Here is a 16,824-nt window from a genome sequence, read left to right on the forward strand (position 1 = left end):
TGGGAACACCTCCTGCAAACAAGTGAATCCACCCAAGCCCCATTCTCTCTCTCTTTCAGGACAAGGTTGTAAGGATACAATGAGGTTACAGAGAGGGGAGAAACAAAGGAAAAGCACTTCATAATCATTACCTCATTTAATTCCTGCAGAAGGGGAGGGAGAGAGCATTGTTTCCATTATATTAACCACATTCCAAAAAAACTGGAGAATAGTGAAAGAGAGAGAAAAAAAATCACCCCTAAACCCATAATTGAAACAAAGCTATTGTTACCATTTTGGCATGCATTTTTTCCATCCTGACATTTTAATATATTTATTATTATTTTCATATAATTATAGTCAAAGTGGTATGACTTTATAACTTCCTTCTTAATTTTTCACTAACCACTATAGAATATACATTTTCCATGTTGCCAAATTCTATAAAATCACCAACTCCCTGAATAGTAACCAATTTTTTTAATACCTTCAGCTTTTTTTTGGACATTCTCTTTTTGTGTAACATTTGCATTGCTCTTGGGGTTTTATTTCTGTATTATTTTAAATAATTCTACAATTTCAGATTGTTTTAGTAAGATAAATCCCCCCGATGGGCAAGGGAAAGGGAAATAAAGGAGAAATGAGTAGACAACCATCCTGGGATGCCCTCGGGAACTTGCAAATAAGATTTCCTTTGAGAGTTCCACTACAATAACCAACCCATGGTGAGTACAGAAATTTGAGATGTTACCCTGAAGGGGTAGAGGCAGAAAAGAATGAATAGTATTAAAGGCATCAATGTAGCTAAAGAATTTGACCATCACAACTAGAAGTAGAGGTGGGATGGCCAGAGAAACCCGGGAAAAGTGACTGGACAAGTAAGACTATTGGGAGCTCGGGGGCAGGGGAAGGGCTGGATAGTCTTGGTTTACTCTGTTTTCTCAGCATTATTATTAATACTTCTCACTTGTTTCCATTTCACTCTCAAAACTATCTTGTTTGGGAAAATAAATTACATGGATGATTCGACAATGACAAGACCTCTATCTTCTAGAAGGGCCAGATGAATGAGCCCTAATTTGCACAAAAAGAGTGGGACAGACTCTTTTCAGCTCAAAAGTTAGAAATAGGAAAAGTGAGTCCGAGAGGAGGAAAAGTGACCATTACTGGTTCCTCCTGTAATACAGATGCTCTGAGGACACAGAGAATTGGAAGGCATGGCTGGAAAGTGAGAGGTAAAGACCAGGCACCAGACCACCCAAAGAGCTGGAGGGAGGGACTCTGAGGCCACAATGAGCCAGGGGAAGTGGGGACACCCCAAAGCATCCCCTTGCTGGACTAAGCCCAGAGTTCCCTTGTGGCATTTGTTGTAATTTCTTTATTTTTCTCATTAAATTTGCTCATTGCTGAAGAGGTATGTATTTTAACCATCATCTTAGGTGTGACAAAATTAGAGCAGAGAGAGGTTAAAAGATTGTTCAAGATATATTAAGTCGGAGTTCCTGTCGTGGCACAGTGGTTAACAAATCAGACTAGGAACCATGAGGTTGCGGGTTCAGTCCCTGCCCTTGCTCAGTGGGTTAACGATCCGGCGTTGCCTTGAGCTGTGGTGTAGGTTGCAGACGCGGCTCGGATCCCGCATTGCTGTGGCTCTGGCGTAGGCCGGTGGCTACAGCTCTGATTCAACCCCTAGCCTGGGAACCTCCATATGCCGCGGGAGCAGCCCAAGAAATGGCAAAAAGACCAAAAAAAAAAAAAAAAAAAAAAAAAAAAAAAAAAAAAAAAAAGATATATTAAGCCATCAAGCAGGAAAGCAGGAGTGTAAAACAGGTGAGAATGATCTCTGACCCTCTGATGAGCTGTTTCCACTGCTCTGTGCTGTTTCCATGGCTCTCCAGGGCATGCAGGTATAGGGAGTCCAGGACCTGGTCCCTTCACCCTATGCCCTCCACACCGACTGCACCCAGGACCTCCAGTCTCCTGGGTCATCATCTAGACTAGCTTTGCCTCTCCTCTTGGTCACACTTCCATCTCTAACCCTTTCCAAAATTCCCTCCTCTTCTGAGTAAATTTACTACTTCCTTCTTCAATAGAAAATAATCACTCTTCTCTTCCTCCTGACCATTTCAGAAGCCATGTTCATGAACAGGCCATTGAGCACATAAAGATCAACACAGAAAGTGAGATCAGATCACAGGACACCTGAGTGACTGGGCTACAGCTGCCTGGACTGCACCCACTACCAGCTGAGGGCTAGCCTGGACTCCAGGGTACCAAGCACCTGGAGGCTAATATTCTGAGGCTGGCTGGTATGGGACTGGGGCTGGTGCTTCCCTTCAGGTGAACCATCCAGATCATACCTTATTTTATGTCCACCAGTCAGGTGCTTTTTGTGCAGGGGGCGGGGGGAACCTAATGTGCAGAGTGAAGCTCTCAAGGAAGGTAGCATCTCCTCAGTCTCATGTACCACGGCTGCAACTGGTGTTCTTAAATCAGAGCTGGATCTTAACCAAACCCCAACCACTGTTTGCATTCAGCCACAGCTTTTCACCCTGTGACTCCTAGGAGGAAGACTGATGCATCACAATTATGCCACACTTATGAAACTCTTCCAGTTTGGGGAGAGGGCTTCCTTGGAGTTTCTTGATTACTATTCACAATTTTCTACAGTATCTTATAGTTAACTCAGATGAATTAACTGAAGCATGGCGAAATGACAAAACTGGCTTCGGATCACACAGTAAGGCAGGCAACCAGCAACACAAATCTTATAAGCTACAGTTTTCAGTCTGTCAGGGTTATGGTTTGGCTGCCAAAGGGCTGTCTTCAACTAAGGCTCACTGGCTGTTGGGAAAGGCCTACTGCTGCATCAGAGGCTATGGGCAAGTTTTGTTTCTGCCCCCAAGGGGCCTAAGACCATGTTGGAAAGACAGATGTGAACTGTGACTTGAAGAAGGAATGAGGACTGGGAATTCCCGTTGTGGCTCAGTGGGTTAAAAACCCAACTAGTATCCAGGAAGATTCGGGTTCAATTCCTGGCCTCATTCAGTGGGTTAAGGATCCAGTGTTGCCATGAGCTGCAATTGTAGGTTGCAGATGTGGCTTGGATCTGGCATGTTACTGCAGCTGTGGTGTAGGCCGGCAGCTGCAGCTCCAATTTGACCCCTTGCCTGGGAACTTCCATATGCTGCAGGTGCAGCTCTAAAAAGTAAAAAAAAAAAAAGAAGAAGAAGGAGGAGGAGGAGGAGGGGGAGAAGGGGGAGGAGGAGAAGAAGAGGAAGAAGGGGAAAGGGAAGAGGAAGGAGAAGGAGATGGAGAAGAAAATATGAGGACAATAAGGGCCCTCAGAAAACAGAGAAGGGAGAACACTTAGGAGCAAAACCCAGTCAGGCTCAGCTCCTTGGAGGGCCTTATAGGAAGGTATGGTTTAAGCAGGAGGGAGTGGAGGGACCCAGGAGGGACTACTGCCCAGGCAGAGGCAAAGAGAGGATGCTATTTTTCTTAGGAAGGATCAGAGAGTCTGAGTGCACCAAGCCCTGAGTTACCAAGGATAGGCATTCTCATCTAATTCCTCCACTGGCTCTCTTTATAACCCATCTTAAGTCACTCTTCCCCTAGGGAAGGCCTGCCACTTAGTTCTCAGAAATGGGAGTAGGCACTGCGACGCCTTCAGAATAAAGGACTCTATAAATACAAATGATAGGAAACTCTCATCCCTTATAAAGATGTTTTTCAAAAGACCAAAGCATGAAAGGGTAAACAACAAAAGCATCAATACTGTAAGGTCCAGGCATTATTTTTAGACCATTCCTCACGGTTCAAAACAGACGTGCGAGATCGGAGAGGTAATGCTGGCTGCCAGTCATATTCCATTTTGGTCCTGACCCCCCGGGAAGTGCTGAATCCTTGATTGTTTTGTTAAAAACATCACAGAATGGATTTTGTTGTCAGTTGCTCTTGATTTCTTAAAATTTCCTGCATTTGCTGCTGACCGGCGTTCCTGGCCTTGACAGAAGTCCAGGCAGAATTATTAGCCTATGAGCTGTGGCTTTGTAATCAGCAACTACAGCCACCCTGGCAACTGTTGCTGGACAATGCGCCAGGCAGCCTGAGCAGCAGGAAGTTAAGCTGCTGAGCCAAGTGACTGGCCAGCAGCCTTGGACCAGTCCTTGCCCCTCAGTCTCTCCATTCCTGCTTTAGCTTGGACAATGGATGATGTTCTAATGATAGAAACCTGTAAAGAAACCCTCCCACAAACACAGCAAAACTGTGTTTTTTATTTTCTAGTAAAAAAGTATTAGAAATGCTATTAAATATTTTGTGTAGTTGGAAGCAGAAGGAATATGTAAAAATGGGTACCACACAGCCCTCTCTTCACCACACAGCCCTCTGGTCTGAAATGGGGGGCTTTCAAAATGCAAAGGTCAACTCACTGTAACTAAATTTCTTGATGTATTATAAGTTCTGCAGTAGTCTAACTGAGTCCTCCTAACACTTTTAAAGAGTTGTGTTGAATGGTCCCCCTGAGGAGGAGGGCAGTCAATCTCAGGAGCTTCAGCAACTAATCAAGGCCAGTAAGTGATTATCACTCATTGACTAGTGAAGAAGGGAGGAAGGGAGGGAGGAGGGAGGGAACAAATAGGTAAGGAAACATGAAATCACAAAGGAGAAGATGGTCATCCATCCAGCTCCAATCTCTCCATCTCCAGAGCCAGGGCTCACCAGTGTCCTAAAGCTTTCAGCTTATGGAAGAAGCCACCTGAAGCACATGTGTCCATCAGAATGGATGAGAGAGTCACCATCAACACAACCCATCTTTCTGGTCAGTCATAGAAGCCTTCTTGTTGCTGAGTACTAAAACTGGCAAAGACTTAGACATTGTCCTCCCACAGCATTCAACAACCCAAATAGTTTGTGCCAATTACTTTTTCTTAATTCATAGACTCTTCAGTTCCCAACAACAGACTGCTAAAGATAAATTGTGATACAGAGCATTAATCCTGAAGGAAGTTTGGTAAACATCAGAGTGAGAAGACATGGGTTTCTGTTTCCTCGGTTCCCTAAATATGTCTTCAGTTGCCAAACATTGAAACTATAAAATATGACTTTACAACAATTGAGGACATGAAGGAAAAAGAGAAGGTTCCATTCTCAGACTTCTATTTCAATTTGCTACAGGGTTAGTAGTAGAGGGAGAGAAAATTGGAGCCTGTGCCACACCATTTGTAGGGAACTGTGCCACTTTCTCAAATTTCTTTGCAAGTTGCACAGATATTGGATCTAAGAAAGCAAAATACACACTCTTAGTTCATCAAAGTGTAGTTTGACTATAATTGCTGAAACAAAAGACGAGAGGAATACCAATTTTCAAGGAGAGCAGACATAAACACACCCCTTCAAAGCTCATAACTTTCATTAATTTAAACATGTGTAGGTGGATGCCCATGAGAGGCCACCCCATTGCATTTCTAATAACTAGCGTAGCATTTCTAACAACTAAGTGTGCAATTATCATGACACAAGAGGGGCATTAGATATGACCTCTGACCAGGGCACAACAGAAGTTGCCTCCATCTCATGGAAATCAGAGTTGATGAAACTAACCCAACTTAAAGAAAAGAAGCAAACTAATTATAATGCCTTTGATAAACACTATTTTTAAAACTCTTAATTTCATCTCCCAGTGGCTATGACAGCTAAGAAAGTAATGAATGAGCTAATTTTCATTCCTGTGGGTAGAAACACAGTTTTAGAAGTACATTTTACTTAAGGATGTCAAATTATTTTACTCTGAGAACCTTCTCCAACTTTAGGAATTTTAAAAGGAGAAAGTGCTGTTGCCTTTAAAGAGGGAGAAACTGAGTCACAGAGGAACTATGGATTCCATGAGGTCACTCAGTGTTCATCTTGAAGAATCAAGGTTAAACTTCAGAACTCCCAAGAACTCACACAGAAGAGTACTATACCCTTAGGAATTCTGAGTTCTAAAGGTATGGTGTCTAGGTGGTGGGTTAAGTTGTCAATTTGAGATTTTTCTTCTTTTTTAAGGAAGGCCTGTATTGCTATGAATTTCCCTCTGAGCACTGCTTTTGTGGCATCCCATAGATTTTGAGTGGTTACATCTTCATTATCATTTGTTTCAAGGTATTTTTTAATTTCCTTCTTGATTTCCTCATTGACCCATTGGTTTTTAGTAGCATGTTGTTTAGTCTCCATGTAGTAAGTTTTTTTCTCATTTCTTTTCCTGTGGTTGATTTCTAGTTTCATGCCATTGATTGGGAGCTTGGGGTTAACAGATGCAGACAATTGCCTTTGGAATGGATTAGCAATGAGATCCTGCTGTGTAGCACTGGGAACTGTGTCTAGTCCCTTATGACGGAGCCTGATAATGTGAGGAAAAAGAATGTATACATGTATGTGTAACTGGGTCACCATGTTGTACAGTAGAAAAAAATAATGTATTGGGGAAGTAAAAAAAATAATAAAATAAAATAAAGGTATGGTGTCTAATTGATTAAGATGTAAAAATATAAAGGGAAAAGTCCCAATGTAAATAATTGGGATTCCACTAGTTAAATACACACTCTGCATGCACATGTGCAAAGTCAGGAGTTTGGAAAAACCTCAGTATGATCTCCCTTGATGGTATAGCACCTAGGAGAAGCATAAATGAAGTGTCTATGAATCAACTTTAAAGAATTCTTCTATATCTTCTTAATCTAGAGTTAAGTATTCTGAAATGCAGCATAAATTCATCCACATTCTTATTGATAAAATATGTTTGCACTAACCAAAATTTAATACACTTACCTCTAAAAAAAGTAAAAAACAAAAAAAAATGTGATTTTTCTAAAAAAACACAAAAGAAACGTCCCTATTATGCATTACTTTTAATTTTATAAAATCCAGCACATGGGAAGAATTCTGGGACACCTGCTGGCCCTAGAATGGTCTGCCATTCACACACATCAGCCTACACCTGCAGCACTATAACCACTGACCTTATAGTGCCAACAGTATTCTGACACAGGCTTCATAAAACCAGCATTTAATGCTCTCTTCCTCGTGAATTTAGCAAACGTTAAAGGCATAGGTGTACAAAATCATGTCACCTTAAAATTGGGAAGGACCTTTAAAGTCATAAGTCTAAACCTCACCTTGAACAAGAACCTTCCCACTGCCCTTGACATTGAAGACCCCCTCAGTGAAGCATGCCCAGAGGCCTGCTCCAAGGCCAAGCACTTCCATGGGCACAGAAAGGGAAGAATAAATAACTGGTGTTGAGTGCCTCAGACAGTGTGTGTCCAGCACATGGCCTGGTTATGTGGCACAGTGACTGCAGGGAAATCCAATTCTCTCCATTTCACAGAGATTCATGGAGATCCAGGGATTGAGTGAGTTCTCCTGTGTCACACAGCTTTGAATGAAAGGGCTAAAGTGAAATCCAAGTTTGGCAGACACCAAATCCGATGTTCTTTTCTACCACATTGCTTTCTGAATGAAAAAGTGAAAAATTAAAATATGCCTTCCATCAGTATCCACCATTGACTCCAGTTTGTGAGTCTAATCAACATTATGTACAAATCACATATACAAACCATATTTTATATAGAAATACATCCCTTTCTTCATCTACAATGCCTCCCAGGTCAAATACAGTGATCTCTGGTTCTGCAACTGCCTCTGGTCTTCTGTGTCCAGTCTTTCCCTCTGCTCCCAGTAAGTCATTCTCCATTTAGTACTCAGTGTGATTCATAAACACATAAATTAAATCCTATGTCCCTGTCTAACACTTCCTAGTGGCTCCCCATCCCCTCTGGAAACAATTCAATTTCCTTAATATGATTATCAGACCCTCCACTGTAGCACACACATGATCGTACTCACTACTATTTCATATTCAATGATTCAGAAGTAAGGGAGACCTTACTGACTCTGCTCCACCCTCTTTATTTTCCTCAAATACCCCAGCCTAGCTCCTGCCTTTAGACCTTTATCCTGGTCCTTTTCTCATGTCTCCTCAGGGCTAACTCCTCATGCCATTCAGTTCTCATCTGAAATATTCTCATAGAGGCATTGATGGTCTGGAAGCCCCAACTCTGTGATTTTCCACATTATCTTGCATTCTTTTCTTCAGTGCACTCATCACTTGCTGGTATTACCATACCTTTCCCCTGTTTATTGTTTGCCACCACCATCCTTTAATTAGATGTGAGGTCTCTGAGAGCAGGGCCACAGCCCTGAGCCTGAACTGGGCTTCATGAAAGCAGATGCAAAGTCATCCACTGCACTTCTTCAATGCTCCATGTAACAGACCTGGTGCTGAAACCAGGCTCCTCTCCTCTGGGTTGTTTCTTCTCCAAGTAAAATGCAGCTGGTATGTTGGATGTCCTTGATACTGCTTCTAGACTCCTGCCAGCCTGCCTTAAGGTCTCTCTAATACTACAGAGTCCAGATCTGAGCACAGTCCTGCACTTGCCATGTAATGGATTATGGGACTCCAGGGAGAACCTTAGATCTGTGAAAGGACTCAAGGTTACCAAAAGTAGGCTAGTCTGGTAGAAAGCCTCCATATGGCCCTCAGGTAGAAAGTTATAGACCTCTGCCTCTTCCAAACCTCACTCTTCACTCTGAGACATTACAGGGGCAGGTGTGATGGGACAGGGGTTCCTGGATGATGGAAGCTCTGTCTGCTCCAGCCAGTCCAGGCATATCCTCCTCTTTCAGCTCTTTCCAACACAGTGTCCAGGCCTCTACACATAGCCTAAATTGAAGAAGACAAGACTACAGGCTCAAATGATGGCACTCATTCCTGAGGATCAGGAACAAAAAGATAGAACTTGTCTCCAGGAATGTGTTCTTCAGAAGGAAGTCCAGAGAGATACAAAGAGTCCTAAGTTCATGATTAGCAGGGGCCACAGATCTTTGAACAGCTTCTCTAAGCCTCTCACAGGCATCCGCAACCCATTTTTGTCTTTAAAGTCAGGAGATGAGCTAATTTCATAGTTGAGGCAATATGATAGCAAGTCAAGATGGTTTGGCATCCATTTGATTTGGAATTCATGTAATTTGTCAATCCAAAAAATTCAGTCCACAATGGGATTGGTGAATTTGATTTTACTGTCTCAACAACCAGGGGTTATAATTCATTCTTTCTGAACTCTACTACCTAGGAATTGGAAGGGGCTATAAAGTCAAAGAAACCAAGTTAAATGGGGAGACTCATAAGTTACGATGGAAAAGACATGACCACACCGGAAGCCCAGACTTCTGGGTCCTGGCCATGTTCTTCCTCTAATTACCCCCACCCTGTGATTCTGTTCTGGTCCTAAACATCCCTGCATTTATGACAGTGCATATTTATACTTGATTGCTCTTAAGGTTAATTTCAGCTCTGGGATTTTGCAGTCAGGATTTATAGTTATAATTAGTTCCTTTTCCTCCACGAGGTCTTTTTTTACAATCCTGTCTAAGTTAGTTCTCCATCTCATCCTCTGTCACTGAACCCTATTTGTTTCTGTCAGGCATTTATCCGAACCTACCTGGACATATTTGCCTTGTGTTTTCATACTCTGCCTCCCACACTACACTCTCAGCTCCAGGTCAAGAGGGATCTTGGTGTTCTCTTTCACTGTTATATTCCCAAGGACATAACAAAGTCGGTCCTCAACATTTGGTGAATTATTTAATTATAGTCTTTGCTTCTGATTGAAGAGTTTGTGGCAGAGGGAAGTGAATTCCTCCCAAGGCTGAGAGTATGCCTTGTGAGTTTCTCCAATCACTGAAACTTCCAGATTGAGCCAAAATCTGCTTCACTGCAGTTTCCAGCTCCCGGTCCCAGTTCAACTCCTCTTCTATTCTTGTTAACAGTTGTTCAAATAGACAAAGCATGGAATATCTTTGGAATCCTGATTTAAAACCCTTCCCATTGGTAGCCTGGAAAATGAGGAAAAGGGCAAAATCTAGCAGGGGCTGTCTAAATTGTAACTCTTCCCTGGAGGAGAGGACAGAATTTAAACAGAGATAGAACTCTGTCTGCCAAACCTCTGAATGTAGAAACGGCAGAGCTGATAAGGAAGTAGGCTGCCCTTGCTGCTGTTTCTATGCTCCAACCACTGTCCTGGGAAAATGAGCTTTAAGATAAGGCTCCAGTGGAAAGCTGGCATAAGCTGGATTTCCCCAGAGCTCCCCTTACCACTACATCATATAGCACTGGGCAGCCTTAACAGACCAGGAACATCTCAAGAAAGAAGTTCTGTCCTGGAAAAGTGCACACTTTTTGTGTATTGGCATATTAAGTTTACTTATTTCAGATAAGTTAAAGTCACATTCCTCTCTCCTATCCTCCCAGCCTGTCATTTAAGGAACCCACGATGTTCCCACAGGACCTATGCATGAAGAGAAGGACCATATTGGCAGGAAACTGCCTACCAGCAACCTGCCTGCTTAGCTAATGGAAGAACCAGGGTCCACACTGCCCTGTGGCACAGGCCTCCATGGCACTGAGTGACCATGGACTGTTCTCCTGCTGCTGGGTCAGCCTTGAACCTCTCCTCTCAACTCTAAGGCACTAAAGGAAGGGAGTCCACTTCAGTGGGAATGCTGAGGGTGTGGTCCTGTGGGAAGTCAGGGGAGGTCAGCCGAGTGCACAGAGCAGCAAGTCTCCAGTGGGGCCATCAGGCAATTGGCAGGCTCCAGCGACATTGGCCAGGTCCTCATCCTCTGTGATCACAAAGCACGTTCGCTTCACATGGCAAGCACGGCTTCCTTTGTTCTCCTAGGTCTCTATGGGAGCTGAGCCTTTGGGAATGAAAATGCACAATAGCAGGTTGCAAAGTCCTGAAGATTGTTTCTGTCAACAACAGCTCTCTGAGTGAGCCATGGTCCCCAACTGCATCTTCACAAAGTCTTTTAGATACAGACACAGATAAGTAGTCACCCTCTAGTAAAAGGGCTAAGAAAACAAAATGAGCCAAGCTAAAACTGTCATCACCACCACCACCCTCTCTTTGAAGATGCTTTATGTTCTCAGTCCTTTGACAAGTCTTTGCGGAAGTTTGTCTCTTTGCATATGTCACCCTCCTCCTGTCATGGGGGAAAGGGGGAACAAACAGCATTATGTGAAAGCAAAATCTAACTCTTACCAAGTGCCTCATTTCCTCAGAATGCCTATGGTAGATCATGGCTACTAGTCCAAATATCTGGTTCTCAATCTAAAAACATAAAGCTAGCAACCTATCGAGTAGCCTTTCCAAGCATTATCTACAATAAGATGGCGTCAAAAGCCAAGATAAAATGACAGCAGCCATGTGAGTCAAGGTCTTCACCAGCCACAGTTACATGGTAGAAACCTGAACAGCTTTAGCAGCTTCAAGGCCTGGGTCTCAGTCCAGGCCAAAAAAGCAGAATATCTCTAAGAGGGGAGTCATCTTTAGTTTTTTGAACTCCCCAGCTGACTTTAATAGGCAGCCAGGGTTGAAAACCTTAGATCAAGCCTTAAAGAGACATTTTGACTGAAGTCTGTTGCTCTTCCTATAAGCCTGGTTGCAATTCTCTCCACACAGTTAGCGTTCCTGCCCCACAGACGTGTCACAGGACACCATATTATCTAATCAGTGGTTCTGGGACATTGACATGCTTCTGAATCACCTGAGAGTCCACAGAGACCACAGAGCACCCAGTTCCTGGGAGAAGGCTGGGATGTGGGCCTTGAGGCTTCACAAAGCCCCCCGGTGATTCTGAAGCCCAATAGGGTTCAATAAGCAAGGGCCTAGTCCGTGCTGAGCATAAGATGGCTCATAAGCAAATACGACCATTCCCATTTGAGTCAGTCATCATCAGGACACTGCTTGTACTAACACTAATATTAGTTATGAGTTAATTGTCCCTCCTGTGGATCTGAGCCAAGCTGAAGCCATCTCCTTAAATTCCCCCCTCCCCACACAACAGAAGCCATTCTGAAGAAGCAGCATTGAGCAGAAATCAGTGTCCTTAATCACTGCGGACCTGGGAGAGTCTTCTATCCTCTCTACCTACCAACCCAGGAACACTGTCATGTGGGATCCCACCTGATTTGGAGCCAAAAGCCTGTGCCCCATATGCTCATGAAATTCTGGGTCCCCCATCCCCTCTGTATATGAAACAAAATAGGATGAGTCTATGTGGTCAAACAAGAAAATCCCAATAAGAGTCACTTTCCCGACCCCATGTGTTGGCACTTCCCCACCAAGGCTACACTATCTCTGTCGCCTACGAGGAGAGGAGCTTATGGATGGAGTTTCCTCCCAGAAAACCAAGCTTCTGTCCACAGCTTGGCAAGGGCTCCAAGATGGTCAGCGTCAAGGAGAGAGATAAGAATGGCTAGAGATCTGGGAAAAGGAACAGGAACTGGAGTTTTTGGCCTGCTTGATGACATCTTTCTCAGCTGCCGCTTCCCTGAAAGAACTGAGAATAGGAAGGATATTGATGGTGTGGAATCACTGTCCACTCAGCCTGCCTCAAATCCAATTAGTGACCCCACCCAGCCCCTGAGATGTGGTAATACCTGAATGTAGCCTGAATCCTAGGATGGTGGCTGGGGGAGAGGACTGGTGTGGACCAGTCTGCTCTGTCAAGGCAGGCACAGGGACCCTGAGGAGCAGGTCCTGCCCAGGTGCCCAACCCAGACTCTGTATGGAACTCACTTTCTGCCTGCCCTGTCCATCCCATCACTCTTGGCCTGCCTCTCCTTCCCTCTGCCAGACTCCTGCCTCTGCCCCTTTCTCTGGCAGCCTTTCTTTGCCTAGATGCAATCTCTATCTTTTATTTTCAGGACTTAAGCTACCCTGCAAACAATTACTTCTCTGTTGGGCTGCATATATTTATGAACTGCTTAGAAATTTTCTCTCCTGGCAACACCAAGCCTTAAGGGGCTGTCGGCAGGGCCATCATCATCTTCCTGGGGTTCTCTGCAGCCAGGAGCTCAGTACAATCTGGGCTGTGAGAGGGGGAGTTTCAGGACAGAAAAGGAAGGGTTACTCTCTGGTTGCCCTGAGGACTCTTTTCCAGAAAGTCAGCACCTATTGGGGTAGAGTGTGAAATAAGAAAGCTCAGGCCAGTTTTTTTTTTGGAAATGGAGCTCAGGTCTCAAAAATTTAACACAAAGAACAGCTGTTTTCAAACCTTACATGCAGCTGGAAAAAGATGACAACGCAGATTTCAAGGCCCCTACCCCACACACTGCCTTAGCATAGGAAGCTGAGGAAACTGCATTTTAGCAAGGCCTACTGGACTCATGGGCACAAGTGGTCTGAGGAACAATTACAAAGCAAAAGCAGAATCCAGGGATGGCCTGAGGCCGGATGACCAGTATAGATACCTGAGAGAAGCAGAGGTGAGAGCCAGCAGGATGAGAGGGAGAAGTAAGAAGTGCATGGTTCAGCTCCTAGAGCATAACTTCCGTCTATTCTGGAAGGCCCTGGTTTCTTAGTCCAACCTTGGTGCAGTACTTGAAATATGAGTAGGTCGTAGGGAATCTCAGGGGCTATGAAATCTTCCCCCTTAGAAATAGACTCCTAATTTATAGAGTTGAGAGTCCACTCGAGAGCAAAGGGCTGGATTTATTGCTGGTAAAATATGAAGGATGTAACATGATAGCTCTTCAAATCTCCTTATATATTTTCATGGCTCAGGCAGTAATTGCCTCCAGAGGTGAGCCCCTGATGGGTCAGAGAAGGAATTCCTGCTGGGAGGGGATGGTCTGAGGCCAGACACGGCTGCAGGAGGGCCACCGAGCAGAATCGAAAGGGTAGCGCAGGCAGAAGACAGATGAGGGTGGGTCCACCCAAAGCTGAGGGATCGGAAAATAAGGAAGCCACAGGGACAGACATAAGGTGGTGGGCAGGGTAGAAAGGAGCCAGGAACTTGCTCACTACAAACGCAGGAACCCTGCTCCCCTTCCAGACGGCGCTGAATCGCTCTGGAGGATAACCGTGTTCATGCACAGCTTCCTCTGAGTGAAAAAGGCACAATGAGGGGCCACCAGATGAGTCACTCTCACCCTGGTCTCACCTTTTGTCCTCTTGGGCTTTGCTCAGACAGAAAACTGTAGCCAAATTTGGACACTGCAAGCACCTAAAGGCTTGGTAGCCCTGCTGGCTCGGGACCCAAATCTCTCAGACTTTCTACCTAATTTGTGATGCTCCTTAAATCATTGAGCCCCATTTTCTTCATCCACAAAGAATGTTTACCAAAGCCATGGTGGTTTATGCAGGGGACCACTAAACCAAGTCTATATGATGCCAGAGTTGGGCTGGAAAAATAAAATGCTATTCTCTTAACCAGTGGTTGAGAACAAAGAGTCATGATTCCTACAGCACTGGGAAGACCTTCATTTATCAGTCATCACACAAGTAAATATTATGCAGCAGCTGTAGGAAGTGTGGGGAGATAACTTGGTGCACCATGAGGCTGTAGGTCCTGCTGCTCGAAGACTCAGGCAAAGCTTCTCTAAGCAGCCACACTTGGACTGAGATTTGGGGGACAAGTGTGTGTGAACAGTCCAAAGAATGGGGTAACTGAGGGAGGCATACAGAGTAACAGAAGGAAGCCCCAAAAGCAGAGTGGCTGGCCAAGAGCACAGGGTTCGTGGTATGAAAGCATCCTCAAGAGAGAAGCAGAGACTCGCCCAGGGAGCACTTTGGGTCCAGTTAAGGATTTTGCTATTTGCTTTGAAAAAGAAAAGAAAAAAAAAAGAATTTAGAGCCAGGGAGAGCCAAATTTAGGCAGGGAAGTAGAGTGATGAAGCTTTTAAAAAAGACCACACTGTCCAGATACACTTGTAGGAAACAGATTACAAGTAATGGGAACAAATGCATAAAAGGTGAGGCTATTTCAGTGATCCAGGAGAAAGATGCTGCAGCTTGGATTCAGATGCTGGCTGTGGATAAAGGTGGATGTGTTTGAGAATTCCTGGCAGGTAAAATTAGCGGGGGGAAGACTGCAGTGGGGGTAGTCAGCCTGGTAATTTCCTAGTATAAGGGACATAGGAACAAGGAATGACTTGGGGTTCAAGATTCAGATTCTTTTTCTATTATGTCAAGACTGAGGTGCCATCTACATAGAAGTTTTAAGAATGCAGTCGGTAAGTATTTCTTGAGCTGAGAATAAAGTTCTAGAAGAAGATTTCAATGTCCATGTCAGCTGCCCACAGGAGCTCACCGAAGCCATGACCCTGAGTGAGGACCCTGGTGTAACGCTACTATTTAATGTGCCAGGCAATGAGCCTGCAAAACACAAAACCAGGAGAGAGTGGTGATTCAGAGGCCAAAAAGAGAGAACCAACAAATGAATAGTTAACACTGTCAAAAGCTGCTGAGAAGTTAAAAAAAATGTTTTAATACTTCATGGGCTTTACTGGGAGGTAATGCTGAAAATGCTAAAATGTCAGTAGATTAAAATATAGAGACATTTGAATGTGTACAAAAATAAAAATGAGAGTCAGCTAAAGCTTTTGAATATGTGAGAAATACAGCTGGAACCATGTTTAGGGAAGATCTTGGTTATATTTAGGTAGCTTGAAATGGGGAAAAAAACAAGAGCTAGATATTCCAAGAGGTGGGTAATACTAGTCTTGCTGTAATTAAGGACGTCCAGAGTGAGGAAGCAAAGGCCAAGGAGAATGGACAGCCCAGCCCATCAAGTCATGAGCACTGAGTTCATCATAACTGAATTAAGGGATGACTGCACAGAGTTGGAAAAGAGAGACAGCAGGACTTACCGGTCATATGGACTGCTACAAGTTGAAGGCACAATAAGTAGGAGAGTAAAAAGGAAAAGCATGTTCCTCACCTCCCACATCAGAGGCTAGATGACCAGGAATTCTATGTTGAACACTACAGTTGGATGCTCTTTTTTTCTATCCCAATAAAATGTCACATGGAAATATTCACCAGTCATTGTGATTTGCAGAACTGGCACTCTGGAGAAGTCAAAGCAGGTAGGTATTGGAGCAGCACACCAGCAGGGAGTGAAGAAGGAGGAACCTCAGGAAGAGAGGGAAGCGAACAGCAAGGAGTTGTTAGGAGAGGGGCATGGATAAGGCCTGGGAGTATCCCTGCAGAAGGACGGACAGCCTGCTCAGCTCTGTGGACCCAAGGGTCAGGGTGCTGGGTGAGGCTCCTAAGATCTTCTGGGCATGGAGGGCATACACGAGTGAGAGTGAGAAGGAAGGGGCAGGAGAGAGAAGGAAGAGGTCAAAAGAAGAAGCAGATGGTACAAGAAGGTCTGAAGGAGAATGGTACCAAGAAGGGGTGAGAAAACAAATAGCCTTAGGGCTCAGTAAGGTCCAAGGAAGGGAATTTTGTACTTGTCTTGTTTATGGACACCAAGGAAGAAATTTTTGCAATTGTTTTGTCTCATAGTCTGTTTTTAATAAGTAAAGCTTGGGTATGAAGAAATAGAAATAGCCAATAAACGTGTGTGATACGGGGAAAGATCAATCATACTAGTTAACCAAGATGCTAATTAAGACAATGAGACATTTTCCATCTCTCAAAGTAATGAATATAACCAGTTTCTCTAGACAAACCACTGGGGATTTAAAATAGGGTGAGATGTCACAGGACAGCAGCGGGTTTTTTGCAGTGTTAGACCTTCTGGCCCTCATTCTCAGCACACCTGCTTGCGCTCTCTGGGCCCCAGGTACATCCTGGTCTTCCTGATTCCCCTGTGTGGGAGGCCACCTCACCCTCCCAGACTGCAGTTGCATTTGTGCAGTGATCTAGTACAGAGACCTCTGAAGGGCCCCCCTGGCTTCAAGATGCTACGTTAGAACTTGTTCTCCATGCTGGGCAGGGGGATAGGCTC

The sequence above is a fragment of the Sus scrofa genome, chromosome 14 (assembly GCF_000003025.6).
Source record: "Sus scrofa isolate TJ Tabasco breed Duroc chromosome 14, Sscrofa11.1, whole genome shotgun sequence".
NCBI classification, from domain to species: Eukaryota; Metazoa; Chordata; class Mammalia; order Artiodactyla; family Suidae; genus Sus; species Sus scrofa.